The sequence below is a fragment of the Myodes glareolus genome, chromosome 13 (assembly GCF_982192425.1).
Source record: "Myodes glareolus chromosome 13, mMyoGla1.1, whole genome shotgun sequence".
In the NCBI taxonomy this organism is placed as follows: Eukaryota; Metazoa; Chordata; class Mammalia; order Rodentia; family Cricetidae; genus Myodes; species Myodes glareolus.
Genome location: NC_142038.1, coordinates 3,768,296 through 3,784,627, shown reverse-complemented (window position 1 = coordinate 3,784,627; position 16,332 = coordinate 3,768,296). Strand labels below are relative to the sequence as shown.

The window sequence follows — 16,332 nt, the reverse complement described above, 5'->3', positions numbered from 1 at the left end:
CTAATCACTGGTGTGCCTGATAGACTCTAAAAATTCATTTAGTAAAATAACATCCTTGTCCAACAACTTCTCATTGTCTCCCCTCCCCACTCCCAGTAACCACTGCTCAACATATTTAACTCCTTTCAGATTTCACAGATAAAGGATCACACAGAATTCTTTTCTTTACTGGCTTACTTCATTCAACATAATGTTTTTCATTTTATCTATGTCATAGTAAATTGCAAAATCTCCTTTATGAAGACTGAATATAACCCCATTTGCGGATCTAGCACCGATCAGCCTCTGAGTGTGTCAATCCTAGCACTCTCTCTTGCACTTTGGACCTGATTTAAGCACACATCTGCTGTCACCTCTAGGCATACAACTGGTTTCCCTTTGCCAGCTGACCTTCTTCTGTTCCATTTTTAGATCACCACCAGCTGCAGTGACCTCTGACAGATCAAAGTAAGTGTGCTCTGAAATGTATGTGTCTGTGAATATATAGGAAAACAATTGGATGGCGTATAAATGTGTGCATTATATAGTATGCACATTTCATTTAGAAGAGGCTGTTACCACGATAAATAATGCAAACTAATCTAGCTGTTACTGGAAAAGAGGAGAAGTGAAAGCTAAGATTTTTGAGTCAGAAGTGGAAAGCAAAATACCAGCACAATGGGGACATTCTTCTGGGTATAAGTTAGTGGCTGGCCCAGTAAACATATCCAGTCAATGTTGGTTGAATGAATAAAGTAACAAACAAGAATTAAATGGAAAATGGAACAAGAAGGTGCTTATTTTAGGAGGTGAGATTGGTGTCTATTTATAACTGAGGAGCAGCCATAGATAGAAGGACAGAGAAGAGGAGCAAAATGAGCAATAGCTTCACTTTACCTGGCTTTGTGGTGGCACTTGGGCAGTCTGAGGTCATTGTGGTGGCTCCTCTGTACCCAGACCAGCTATCGGCAGAAGTTCCTACCCAGTGGTTCTACACCCAGTACTTGCACTCCATACACCACCCACGCTGCAGTGCCGTGCTGTCTTATTGACTCTGACTTTGTGGTTACCAGTTTCTATTTACTGATTTTTTTTCTTATAATGGGCAACCACAGACAATGGGCTTTCAACAGAAAAAAATTCAATTTTATTTTATGTCCCATAAATTACAATGATTATATAGAATTATAATGTCATACATAAATATTGACTATCCAAGATTGGTCTCAGTCTCTGAGATTAAATATAACCACTTGTAAATTACTAATCACTTATACTTATTCTCATATATGCTTCAATAAAATCATAATTTTCATAAAATAACAATTTTACATATATCTATAAGTTTTCTTTTTAGGACATCCTGTATTTCAAGGGTTATTATAAAGGAAGAAAAGAAGATAGAAAATACTGCAGGGAATATTTGGATCACATTTTTCCCTAGACAGCTAAAAAAAGTCATGATTGACACTGTGATTGTGTGGAGATTACAAATCATGCTGCACAGACTTGTGTATTTAGTGTAGAAACTAAATAGCAAAAGCGGCACTAACAAAACAAGGGTAATCTGGAGAAATAGAACAGAGTTTAAGAAACTGAAGGGCTAGATCATTTGAGAAAGTACCAGATTTCTGTTTACTTTCCAACATCAAAAATGTAGATTGTCACAAAGAATGACTTGCAAATGAATAATTCAAAAGAGAAATAGATTATTGAATTAGATGGTTTGGGGAGAAGAAAAAAAACATCTCAGGGGTCCTCTAGAAACAAAGCAACATTCAAGGATGTCAGAGCAGCAGAAGCAAACTGCACAGGATGGGAAAATATTGAGATGAAAGGAAAAGGCAATAAGACTAGACCAAGTAAGCTGTGGGAAGTCACAGCAGCCTCACATCAACAGAAACTTAGAAGAAATTGGTAGATTGTGGAAACAGTTGCTTGTTTTGCTTGGATTTGATTAGATTGCGGTAGAAGGGCATTTCATTGATGCTTAGTTCAACTCTTTTCCGCTAACACTTTTGAATTTTCTGTGTCAGACAACCTGGTGGGTGATGAAGAAAAGGACATAAAGTAGTGCTTTTGACTCTGAAGAAATCACAGCAGAGAGATAGGTTCACAGTTGCGCATCCTAGCAATATGAGTATTATTAAGTAGCTGGAGGTAAATGAATACAGTGTACTAGGGAAATGAGAGCATTTGCTCTAGTGAGTCATCTAGAGAAGAAAATAGACACTAAATGTTATACCAACGCTGCCCTCTTGACACCATTGTTCATCTTTATGTAAAATACATACTTTGGTAGAAATAATAGATGCATGATACAGCTTTCAAAGGAAAATGGTTGCAGTCTCTTGGAGGCCTGCTCTTTGCTGATGGGAGATAGTTGGTGAATGGATACTGAGAAGAGGGCAGATGGGGGAGGCTGGAAGGAGTGGAGGGAGGGGAAACTGTGGTCAGGATGTATTTTATGAGAGAGGAATCTATTATATATATATATATATATATATATATATATATATATATATGAAAATAACACCTCAGCTAAAATTTTAGATAGTAGTCCTTACTATGAGAAATCTATGCAGAGCTCAGAAAACATTCAAGTTTTTAAGATTTTTTTCAGTATTGCATTAAATCTTACCAGTCATCATTAAGGTAAAGTCAAGCAAATAAGGAGTTTGTAAGTCTGCAATGTTTCTTGCAATTGCATATATAAGCATATACACATTTCCATAAATATATGCTTATTTGGTATGGCTGAGGTGGAAATGAATTTAGGGATAATTCAAGAAGACCATGATCAAAAGCACAGTTGAAATTCTTTAAGTGCAAAGTTAATGAATACAAAATAGAACAGATTCAAATAAACTCTGAGAGCAGAAATCTTAGGCTCCCTGCTCACTGCTTATCCCAGAGAGAAACTGGCTGATGTGCAGGCCCCGCAGTGCCACTCCTGAGGTCACGTGCTGGGGAGAGGAAGGGTTGTCAGGGGACAAGATGAGCTCAGATCTGAAGATGCAGCCCCCGTGTTCCTGTTGAATTTCCAGAATGGGATCACTTCTGATGCTTTGAAATTCACCGTGAAGCTCAGGGGAACAGAACAAGGTGGTGGGAGAGACTAACCTAAGAGAAATAAGCTTCCTTCGTATGTGTCCATTTAACCATTTTGGTTTGACTGCTTTGAACTTGTTTTGCTCATCCACTTTCCTAAGCTGGAAACTTATGGTTAATTATAGAACTTCTTTTTTTCTTTTTTTTTCTCTCCCCCCCCCCAGAACTTCTTTTTTATCTGAAATATGATTTCACATAATATTTTATTACAGTCTGCCAATTGAAAATAGTATTTTCAATGTTATTAAGTTTAATACTACAGACCCATGAGTTACTTAGATGTATACTATTACAAACAACATACATGCACGCACACACAACACACATGTACGCACACACACACACACACACACATACACTTCACACATAAATACTTTTAAAATAAGTATTCCTTTTATGACAATTTAAGTTTTCAGGGTCACTGACAAGTTAGTGTAGAGTTTCCCAACATCACTAAGGTGACCCTTTACTCAATATTGACTTCTTATAGTAATTGTATTAGTATCAATCTTTTTTAGAAAGGATACTAAGAAAGAGTAGCCTCTGATGATGAGTAAGGACAGAACACAGGCAAAGAGCACTTTATTCATAAAGATACAAAGCTAATTGCTTTTCTAATTTTGACTCTGTCCTTCTGTGCTTTTTTTGTGGTGTATGAATACACCAGCGTGTAAGCGATACTGAAAGAGTGAAGCCTTAAGTGAAGCTACATTTCTCCAGAGTGGCCAGTTTCTACTGCGTAGACATGCACTATGCTGTGGAGGTTTGGACTGGACAAGTGTTTGTGTGAGTGGCTACCTTACTCTACCTAAGTGATATTTTGATTGATTAATTCACTATAGTAAAGAAGTGTTTATAGTTAAAACAGTATTGGTGGATCGGTATTAATTGAAGTTAGTTCTTCATTTGGATCTGTTAGTTTTTATTCAATCTGATTTTTTCCCTTCCAGGATTCCATCCAGGGAGTGCATCATGATTTGTCATTTTGTACCCCTCAGTCTTTTCTTTGTTTATTATAGTTAATCATATGTGTTTTTGGTTTTGTCCATACATGTCTGTTGAAAGAAGGCCGCTTGTTGGTTCCCGGCTTCTCAGCCCCAAAAAAATCACAAAGAAACAGTATTATTTAAATTACTGCTTGGCCCATTAGCTCTAGCTTCCTATTGGCTAACTACATCTAATTACATCTTAATCCAGCCCATCTCCATTAATCTGTGCATTACCACGAGGTTGTGGCCTACAGCAAAGTTTCAGTATGTCTTTCCCCTGCAACAGCTCCATGGCACCTCCATGACTCTGCTTCCTTTCTCCTAGCATAGAGTTTAGTTTTTCCCACCTACCTAAGTTCTCCCCTATCAACAGGCCAAGGCAGTTTCTTTATTCACCAGTGGTATTCACAGCATACAGAGGGGAATGCCACATCACATGCCTATCTATCTGCCTTTGCCTAAGTGTGAATGTGTGTGAGTGTGTGTGTGTGTGTGTGTGTGTGTGTGTGTAGGTGAATATGTATTTGTCTGGAGGCCAGAGGTCAACTTTGGGTGTTGATCCTCAGGAGGTGTTCACCTTGTTTTTTTGAGACAGAGTTCTGTTGGAACATAAGGTTCACCAATTAGCTTAGACTGGTTAGCTGGTGGACTCCAGGTCTCCACCTGTTTCAGTAACTTCAGAGCTGGGATTACAGGAAGATGTCACAACATTCATCTTTTACTCATTTATTTTATTATTTCAAATGTGGATACTATCTTCGTGTGGGTTCTTTCTCTAGTGTTGGCCTCCTTCTTGTGCCCTTTCTAATCCCTCTCAGATCTGTGGTTAGTTTCTCTTTTTGTCATTTTTATAAGTGTGTGTGTGTGTAATTTGATAAGTCTAACCTGTTGAGTCTATTTAGTGTTACTTCCATGCATATATTTTTAGCACTGACCACTTGGATTGAATCACCTGCTAGGGGCCTTGTCCCTCTCTCTATCAGCAGTCATTAATTGCCCGTAGACTTCCCCTATCCACATAGACATGTCTACTGGCGCTGTCATTGTGCAGGTCTTGTATGGTCAGCCACATTTTTGAGATTTTACTAGTTCAGCTTCCTTGTCATATGCAGAAGGTATTGTCTCATAGCCAACTTCCTGGTCCTCTCACTGTCCCAATTTTTCTGGTTCCTCTCACCTGATGTCCCCTAAGCCTTGTGAGTAGTCCTATGTTGTAGAGCACCCTAAATTTGCTTGTTCTTCTGATTTTGACTAGTTATGGATTTCTGTAATGGTCTCTCCTGCAAAAAGGAGCATCTTTAATGAGAGGTGAGAACTGTACTATCTGTCAATACAAGAATAAGGATTTGGCATGCATTTGAAAATTGTGCTGGCTTAGGAAAGTGACAGTAGAGTGTTCTCTTTAGAGTCCATGACCTTAGTAGCCATGGCTATTTTGTTAGTTTTACAGTATCAGGAATGAATTCCCTCCTACTGGGCAGATTTTCAGTTCAGTTGGATGGGTATTGGTTACTCTCAGGATGTAAGTGCCACTGTAGTACCTTTTGGTACATTTAGCCATTCCTGTCATTGCTACGGTTCATAAATGTCACTGCTGTGGAGGAGTATCGATTGCTTTCCTCCATTGGCAGCTAGCTCAGCTCCTGTTGATCTCATAATAGCCAATGTTTTGGCAGAAAGATCCTGGGACACATTCACTTCAATTCCTCCAACTCTGAGTCCTAAGTGTGTGTGGTCTTAAGCAATAGGGTCTCCCCTTTTGTTTCTGGGAGGTAACCAAGGACAACAATAATAGCCTATATTGTTTTGGGAGCCCCTAAGGCTCTGATGACCAACAAATCTAAAGGAAGTTACCAATGCCTGGAACTAGAGGTATTGATGATAATCTGTGACTTTTGTGAGGCTGATTGTCATCACATGTAGCATAATGCCATTTCAACTATAAGCATATGTATGTATACATTTGCATGTGATATGTAATTCTAAATAAACATAAAACCACATTGTTCCCTATGGTTTAAAATATTGTTTATATCCCCTCCTATCTCTCTCCCTCTGGACTGCCCTCCCCCTTCCCAGATAAGGATCCCTTCATTTTCTCAATTCCGTTCGTACAGCACTGTTATTCTACTACTACTTTCTCCAATGTTCATGTTTTCTTCCCCTTTTTATTCTCTTTACCTTTCCTGGTATCTGTGGTTGCTTGCATATAAACATTCAGAGCTAGGAAGCACAAATCAGAGCGAATATACACAATTTGGTTTTCTGGGTTTCATTACATTACTCAATAGAATATTTTCTAGTTCTAACTAATTTTTCTTGTAAATGTTATCGTTCATTTTAGAGAAATTCTATTCATATATATGAGTATTCATATATATTCATATTCATATATATATGAGTATATAAATAAATATATACATCATATCATATTTTCCTCATCTATTCATCATTGGAAGGACATTTAGGTTGTTTCTATTTTCTAGATCTTGTGAATAGAGTCACAGTGAACAAAGCTGAGCAATGCCTGTGGAGTTAGAATGTGGACATTTATTCAGTTCCCAAATAAATACACAGAGTCTTAGTTTTTCTTATGAATGCTGGACCTTTACTTGGCTTGTTTCTAGTCAGCTTTTCTGCAATTATCCCATCTACCTTTTGTCTCTGTGCTTTTATCTTTCTCTATTCTGTATCCCTCTCTACACTTCTTACTCCTTGCTGTGTAGCTGGATGGCCGGCCCCTGATGACGTCCTCTTCTCCTTTGCTCACTCCTCAATCCTCATCCCAGATTTCTTCTCCTATTTAGTCTCTCTGCTTGCAGCCCTACCTATCCTTTCTCCCACCTTCCTTTTGGTTTTTCAGCTCTTCATTAGAGCAGTCGGGTGTTTTAGACAGGAAAAGTAACACAGCTTCACAGAGTTAAACAAGGCCAGATGGTGACACTGAAGATTCTTTGGATTTCTCTGAACACGTATCCCAGAGCCCAGGGGAATATGAATATAATGACTATGTTTCATGGAAGCAACGCTCCCATTGCTTTCTTGCCTGTTGCTAACCCTGGCAATGTGACTGCATGTGGCAAATACATACTTTCTGCTTAAAGTCAGGGAGCCTGGGCTTCATGCCAGTCTTTACAGAGACACAGGGAAACACTTGCTGTGTTTCTTGGACTTCTTCCTTGTCCTGGTTCCCTGGAAGGTTGACTGGAGGAATGAAGAGATAGAGAGTGCTCATATGGAGTTTCCCTTAGTTGTACTGTCTAGAAAATCCCATGGAGTACTGAATGGAAGTGATGAGGAGTTGAGTACCTGTGCTCACCTAGATGGAAGCCTTCTGGTTTTCATGATGATGTATGTTGCTAATTGTGACATTTTCTGAGACACCCTTTGTCAGAGCCGCTTAACTTCTATCCCTATATTGTTGAGTGTTTTTTTTTCTCAGAAATATGTTTGATGAGGTCAAGTGCTTTGCTCTGTCTGATGGGATGAGTATATTGTGATGCTCACACTCAGTGAAAATGTTGAGTTACCATGGTAAACCCTAGCTGGTTGTACTGTACTGTATTTTACTATGTTAGATATTCAGTTTAATAATATTTTAATGATTTTTAAGTGACTCAATGTTATGAATTGGTCAGCTGTTTTCTTATAATTTAGATTTTAATTAGTCTCATCAAAGGAGATGGGACATACTTCCTTTCTATTTCTGTGGCTTTGGGTATATGTGTGTGCACGTCCCAGCGTATGGAAGCTGGACGCCGATATGAGTTGTCTTCCTCAATCACTCTCCATCATATTGGAGACGGGGTCATCCCTGAACTGGAGGCGTGCTGATTTGTCTAGCCTGAAAGGCCTGTGAATTGCAGAGGTCCTCCTGTCCCTGTCCCTCAGTGCTTGGATTACACACGTACATGCAATGCCTGACGAGTACACGGTACTAGAGATCAAAGTCCTGATGTTGCACCAAGATCCTCACTGCTGGAGCTGTCCCCCAGCCTCCTCATTTTCAGTTTCTTTTGATGAGCATTGTCTTTTCTTATTTTTCAGTTTAGGAATCATGTGAGCTGATTTTCTTGGTAGTTTTGCCATCACGTGAAGAAGAGTTGATATAACCCAAACTTTTCCTTTGTATTGGATTACAATGATTATAGAACTTTTGAAAACTACATTTTATCTGCAACATTTTCCCTCTTATTAAAGCATTTGATCATTTTTTAATAATCAGAAGCCCCCAGTGCTAGTCACAGTAAAGGGGAAAAATCTACATGATAGCTATTTGTTAAAACAACTTCAATTTTTATTTGAAAAGCAATAATTATTTATATTATTAACTATTCATGTTACTATTTTCTTTAAATTATGAATATATATTTATTTTGTGCAATTTTCTTTTATAAATATTATTCTGCCACCTGAAAGTGTTTGATATAAGAATTAACCATATGATTTTATTAAGCAGTTATAGGTAAAAATCACAAGAGGAGTTTAGTTTATTTGAAACAAGTGTTAACTTTCTGTGGGGAAGGTATTATTGATATTAAATTATACTGAAGAGTAAACGCACCTCAAAGGTGGTTCATTGCATCAGTGCTCCCCAGTAAATTAAAGATTTGAATTCACAGTGTGTGTTGCTAAATGTCGATGCTTCCACACCCCACCACCTCTGCACACGCACACACATGTGGATCCATTGCACAGATATTGAATGGAAATCTTATTATTGTGTTGAGGGATGAAATTGCTAGGGTTACAACTCATTCCTGTAATAATTTTCTAACCTTTTGTTGAGCACACTGAGTCTAGCTGAGACGAGGAATACAGGAACTCTCTGCATCATTCACTTTTGATTTTTTTTGCCTACTTGCCCTTATTATTCCCAATTAGTAGATTAGTAGATATTTTAACTCAATACAGATTTCGTCATTTCTAGTTTCTGGGGATTTGGAGGCCATGACAGTTAATCAGGAGGTGTGAAAAATGTAACTTCATTTTCTTTCTTACATCCAGGGATTTTTGCCCAGGCTGTAGCTATTTTTAAAGCACAAAAGACACAAATATATTATTTGCTCCTTTTCCAGCCATGTGATTTAATAGGAATGAATGTTTCTGGCTTAGTTTTATAATAAGCTTGAAATAATAGCTTGTCTACAATTTATCTCATGATTCAAGTGACTGATAGAATGATAGTCTCAAGACAATTTCAGATGATGAAATACTTTTTCTTTATGATGAGAAGTCAGACTTTTCATTTAGATAACGATTAGGTATTTTCTTTATTCAGTAACTTGACATTTGTTCACAGTTCCTCTAAAGAGTAGCCAGCCTGGGAACAGGTGGAATGTAGCTTTCTTCCTGTACTGTAACTCCATTTCTGCCGTGGGTGTCATCTTGCTGAACAAATATTACCCCAACCCTCTCCTCCTTCTGGATGCCATCTCAGCTACATTAGCCAAGTAAGAAATTGACAGAGATAGCATTTACTTGAACTTGTTTGAAATAGTCAACTTAAATACCTGGTGTGGGACAATTCTATATTCTGTCAATTATGTCTTAGATAAACACTGATTGGTCAGTAGCCAGGTATAGGCAGGACAACCAGACAGGAATTAGAGGCAGGGCAATGAGAACAGGAGTTTTCTGGGAAGAAGGAAGCTCTTCCCCCAGTCCTGCCCATACACGGAAGAAGCAGGATGTGACCTGCCCCTCCGAAAAAGGTACCGAGCCATGTGGCTAACATAGATAAGAATAATTGGTTAATATAACTCATAAGAGCTAATATGAAGTCTGAGCTAATGGGCCAATCAGTTTATATCTAATGTAGAACTCTGTGTGATTTTCCTTTGGGGTTACACGGCTGTGGGACCTGGTGGAAGGACAGAAACCCCAACAAGAAGGCCCTCATGTTACAAATACCTGTATTGTAGTTTCAGAAAGAATTGATTCGCATTTTAGGAGCATGGATACTCTGTACTTTGTGGTCCTGGAGAATGAATTTGGATTTTGCAAATGAGCAAAAAACTTTTACCACTCAGCTACAATCATAGCCTCCTGCTTTCACTTTCTAGTGGCTCATAGCCTGTCTGTAGCTCCATCCTTTCTGCACCCACACCACTTATCCAGACTATGCCCTTCCAGCCACATCTGTAGTGTAGCCACCTCCCCAGCCATTTCCCCAGCACAGGCATACCATCTTCCTGTTCCTGCGCTGTCGGCTCATGTGAGCTGACTCTGCACTGAGTGCACAGCTTCTCTTCTTGCGACTGTATCCAGTAGCCATACACTCCTACAGGCATGTGGTGTTGTTCCTCCCCCTTTGTGTCTTAGTTTCTTCAGAAAGAAAACCTTCTCTCAGGTTTACTCTCTACACTCCAAAAAGTGCTCCACACACAGTATTCAGTTGGAGCTCAATAAAGCCATTTCATTCTCTATATGACAGATCACAGGTAACCAGTCGGTGTTCTCCCCAACTGCAACAATTTTCTCACAAGATACTGTCCTTCTCTGGGTGTGGTGCTGTGGTCCAGGGATCACTGTGATGAGGTGGCTGGGTTAGTGTCTCAAAAATATTTTCCCAACCATCCCATTTTCCATAATGTGACAACCTATGGGATTTCAGCTGAATCTCTCTAAGGGCTGTTTTATTTTCTTTACTTTTTAATCAATTTAAAGAAACCAATGGCTGTGCCAGCCACTTTCTTCCTTACAATGTGTGATTGGTTTCCTAACTCATTTCCCCCTAAGTCTCTCCCCATGTGTGATTTTTCTGTTCATATTCATTCAATGTCTGACACATTTAAGCAATATTCCCTCCTTTTAAGTCTACAGCGTGTGGTGCTTTGCTGATCATCAGGAAGGGGCAGCTACTCAGAAAAAGGGCCGAGTTATTCTGAATCATTTCTGGGGTGAAAGGCACTGCCTGATAAAGGGTTTGCTCTTCACTGGGCTTTGGGCCATCTCATTTTATTTCCTTCAAAAACTGAAATCCGCCTCTGAGAATTGTGCATGTCTGATGTCTTTCTGTGCTTTTGGATAGTAGCTTTTACGGCAGTGCCAAGTATTCTTCCAGCAGATTAGACTGGCCCCGAGTCTGCTAGACCTGGTGTTTTCTCAACACCTCCAAGAATTTAAGGCGCAACACTGAGAAATCTTTCCTGAGTCATCTATGCATTCTAATGCTGTTTGCTGAGTGAATAAGCGGGGATTGTGAGGTATTCTTCATACATATAACAAATCTATTTATCTCTTCACCACATTCTGTGTCTACTGTTGAATATCCACAGACCTAGATTGCATATATCCAAACTTCAGGTGTTAATAATGATCGCAAATAATATTTGCTACCAGAAACAGGCCACACATGTAAGTAGATTTATGATTGCCCTTTGTTTACCAAGCACTGTGGTCAGTCCTAGATCTTCCAAAAGACTGAAGATGTTCTCTGCAAGCTTCTTTGAGGAGCTCACTGTATTCTCATCCTTTGAAATGGGAAAAGCCCCTGCCCAATGAGACCTAGATGCTTTCTTTGCCCTGTTCTATGTTGCTCTGTGCCTCAGGGGCAGAAATTTCTGAAATTTTCCTCACAATATATTTTCATAGATATTTCTTGATTTTGTCAACAAATATCATGGTGAATTCAAAGTCAATGGGTAATCATGGTCAAGGCAAAAAAAATGGAGATTTATTGCAATTTAGCAAGGAGAGATCACTGTTAAATTGGGGCACTGAATATATTCATTAGGAAAAAATTTTAAGAATGAGCATATCTCTAAGAATATTCATATTCAGTTAATAAACACATTTCTGAACATACTTAATTTAAAATAATAGTTCCAGGAGAGAATATGGTGGACACATTTGAGACCACATGTTTTTGATAGTCCTAGTAACCTGTTTAAAACAATGCAAATGGCAGACCTGATCATCTGACAATGTTCAGATTGTTTCATTAAACTGTCAGATAGGACAGCTCTGGACATGCTTAATTTTTCTCCAAAATTTAAATATTAAAAAAAAAACTTTGAAGATATGTTAAATTTAAGGAACTGTTCTAATGGCGTTTGCTGCAGTTAGTGGTAAAGACTTACAGCTTTATCTGAAAGACAATTATCATGTCTTATATGACCACAATTTGCCAATCATTTATCAAGGAATGATAGTTTGAACCCAACTCTGTGCCAGTAGGACTAAGAATATATCTGTTCCTAAAAGAAATATTACTATTGTTTTGCTAAATATACATAGAAAACCGTCTTCTGAATATATATCATCATAGACCAGGGCTGTTGTCAGGCCCAAACAGAGAAGATGCTTTTTGCAGTGGGCATCAGTCAATGCAAACAATCTTAATTAGTCAAAGTGCTGGGAATGATGACTGTTGTGTGCATATTATCAAAAAAGGACGCCTGTGTCACTCCAGGGCACATCACAGAGGAGAGGGTGGAAAACAGGAGAGCTGGAGAATGGGAAGGAGGGTAGAGAAATGCTCTATTCTGAACTTGACATGGCTGTCATACTTAGAACTCACTGCAAATAGGGTAACCTGAATAAATCCTGAATAGCATTGAGTCAGTCAACATTCCAACATGGATAAGGGTGGAGAAGAGGAGGCCTCAACCATAATTGAAGAGCTATCGACAGTTAATGGTTACAGCGGTGTAAGCATGTAAGCTCTAGTAAGTTGCTCATGCCTCAGTCAATAATCCTATATGGATGCTTACACATGCGGCCCTGATTATGTTCAATGGATAAAAATAAGAAATGAAAGTTAGAATGTGTGTGGTTATGAAGAAGAGGGTCACTAGGAATGGGAAAGAGTAGGTAATAATTAGAATAATGTGACCTTAATCTGTTGTGTATATGTATTCATCTACAAATAAAACCTTACAATTAAAAAAGAACATGGAATATTGAAAAGAGTATATAATATATATATATAATATACATATATAATATACATATATATATCAGCAATCATGTCAATAACACCCAACTGAATATTTCAGTGGACAAACAATGTGGTTTCTTCACTACAAAAACTCATCCTCCATAAGTGGATGACATTTTTGTGAAAAGCTTTATGATCAGGTTATCCAAACTGAGAGTGGCAAAGCATTAAAAAATGTGCTTTTTAAGTAAAAATAAAACGGAAAGTTAGTGGTCTGAAGACATCTAAGATCTTTGTCCCCATGAGAACAACAGGTATAAAGACAATGGTGTAAAAGAAGACTCATTTCAGAGATAAATGCATGCATTTAATTACATCATATAGTTTAAAATGCAAGGATAAAATGTACTGAAGTCTCATAAAGAGAATGATGTAGGATGGGAGTGATTGTTTTGGGTAGACTGTGCTTCCTTGAAGGTTTTCAACAACTGTGAAAAATAGAAGCGTAAGAGCAAATTCTATTAACATTTCAAAGAAGCCATAGTGCTTATCAATTCCTCACTTTAGAGGAAGGAAAATTCCCAAGGTCGTGCTCTTCTGTGTTCAGCTTCCGAATTTAAAGGCTGAGTCTTGTCCCTGTCTTTTGTGCCTTGCTATGTTTTTTTTTTCAAGTAAGTCTTCTTTAAGGATATTTCCATTTCACTTTATGAAATATATAGTTCTATAATTATCTTTCATCATGAAAGAGGAAGTTAATAATTCAGTTCTCATGCTGCATCAGGCTGCACTTCAAAGTTTGTTCAGAAAACGTAGAAGACTGGGGGAAGTTAATGAGACCTTCGTGTCTCCAAACCCTGCTCTTGAGGACTTGCTTCAGGACATGTCAGGGCATCATGCTCTGCAATGACAAGAGTCTGTAAAGGAGCCTGGCCTCCAGATGTGCAGGGCGGTCACATGAAGGAGACTCCAGAGTCACTGGGAGGAGACTAAAATTAGTCAAAATTCTATGAGGCTCTCTAAGTACACTGACTGACCAGATCCATACAGCAATCATAGAAATATGTGTTATTGTTATTCCTCTATTATTTGTGAAATTGCTAATGTACATGAGGGTTATGTTATTGGGTCCAGTAAGGGATGAAGCAACCGTTCATGCTCACTGATGATGTGGAGTCCCCTCTGTGTGCTGTGATTGCCATTAACGAATAAAGAAACTGGTTTGGACATATATATAGCAGGGCAGAACTTAGGTAGTCAGGGAAAGCTAGGTGGAATGCTGGGAGAAAGAAGAACAGAGTCAGAGAGAAGCCATGGAGCTGCCGGAGACAGGCACTGGGAATTTTACTCGATAAGCCACAGCCACGTGGCAATACACATATTAATGGAGATGGGTTAAATTAATATGTTAGAGTTAGCCAAGAAGAAGCTAGAGCTAGTGGGCCTAGCAGTGATTTAATTAATACAGTTTCTGTGTGATTATTTCGGGGCTAAGCAGCTGGGAACCAACAAGCCAACTCCTACTACACACTGAGTCTGGCTCTGTAAAATCCATGCCCAAAGCACACTATTCCACTTGAAGTTGACAGACAAGCTCCTAGAGTAAAACACAGAACTGGTTGATTATTCAGAGAAGGTTGCAGTGAGCAGCCCATTACAGCTAAATGAGAGAGTTGAAGGTGTTCACATATGCTAAAGCATTTGAATAATCTTTCCAGCTGTGTCTCTAGACACCAATCATATGTATATATGTGTGTGTGTGTGTGTGTGTGTGTGTATACATATTAAATTTCATCTATAAAGTGAAGAAAGAATTCTAGTGTGCTGTTTTTTTTTTCTCATTGTCCTGCCTGTAAGATCCAATTCAACCCAATCCAGGAATCCAGAAAATTCTTCATAAAAAGTATGATAGTGGACATTCATGCTAATGGAATTTTCAATAAAAGATGTACAGACAGGAAATCATCACATTAATTTATAGAATGCAGCATACTAGGTTCTGGATAAAAACAAGCTAATGGCACATGAGTCTGTATATTGACCAACTACCTTGACACATGGATTGTTAATCCAACTGCCCTAGTGCTATATTCTTTGAAGACTGATGATCTTTGATGTGGTTCATAGATGTCATATCTGAATTGAACTGGTGCTTGCCTTTCTTCGTTGGAGGTTTGATAGGGCTTTTCTGATACTACGAAAGCCGGTGGTCAGGGAAGGTGCATGTAGGTTAGGTCTAGTTGTTTTGGGTAAATTCTATATTGCTCTTTTTAGATAGACATGCAGGAACATGCTTTGTTCTCTTACAAAAGCAGTACGGGAACCCTTAAATTTTATATAAAGGGAAAGCATCTGTTTTCATAAAATAATTAACAATATTCTAGTGATCACTTCATCTTTATCCTATATCCTAGGGTTCTAGTTTGCTATATACATTATAAATTGAATGTAACTTAATATTCTTTATCCATGTCTCTCAACCCTCTTGAGCTTCCATTTTTCCCAAATTAAAAATTTTTAGCTACTTTTGTTATTTTTTTATTTGTTTTCAGACAGTAACAGGACCCTCAACCTCTTCTGTGCATCTCGCCCTATCAGTCAATGTTTCTGCATCATCCTCTTGTACAGTCAATTCTAGCTTCTTCTATGGCCAATATTGTTTTATTTTCCTAATTCTTGGATAACCAAGGCCCAATCATGTATATATTTTTGCATTTCTTTCTATATTGTCTCATAGAATATAAACACAATACAGCCACTACTTATTTGTATTGGTGTTTATTCAGAAATCAGTTTAGTAATACATTCTGATAAAATTTACAATCATGAAGAGCTCTAAAGAAAGCTGTAAAGACATCTCAGAGGTTCAACATAATTGCTGTTATTCCAGAGGAACTGAGTTTGGTTTTAGCACCCAGATTCAGCATCTCACAACTGCTTGTTCAACTAGCTTCAGAGGATCTAATGTCCTCTTCTGACTTCCCATTGATGCTCCAAAGATGTGGTGTTCACTCAAATAAACACATAAACATACACATGAATAAAAATAATCTTTAAAAAATCAGAAAAAGGCAGCTTTACTGTATTAGTAAGGCCTATAAGGTAAACAAATGGAATATAGGATAACAGATGGAATGAATGTGCTTCAATGGTTTAGACTTGGAGAGAGGGGAGTTGGGGGTCATTGTGAGCAGTGAAGAGAGGAGAAACTGTGTTCTCGATATATTATGTGAGAAAAATCTACTTTAAGTATTAGAAAAGGAAAAAAATAAAACAGAAATAAATTCAGATAAAGACAAAATTTAAGGTAATTATGTTATCTAAAGCCAACCTAGAACATTTCCAGAGTGTGAATAATACACCAATTTATTT

General features: G+C 38.1%; 1 long non-coding RNA gene across 1 annotated transcript in view; it reads left to right on the top strand.

Annotated features, from left to right (window-relative positions):
- The first annotated feature begins 374 nt into the window (after positions 1-374).
- The window catches only part of LOC125390398 (uncharacterized), a 28,434-nt gene continuing 12,476 nt past the window's right edge, over positions 375-16,332 (top strand). Inside the window, exon 1 of the long non-coding RNA XR_007228722.3 lies at positions 375-447. This is a non-coding gene — a long non-coding RNA (uncharacterized LOC125390398). The remainder of the gene's footprint in view (positions 448-16,332) is intronic.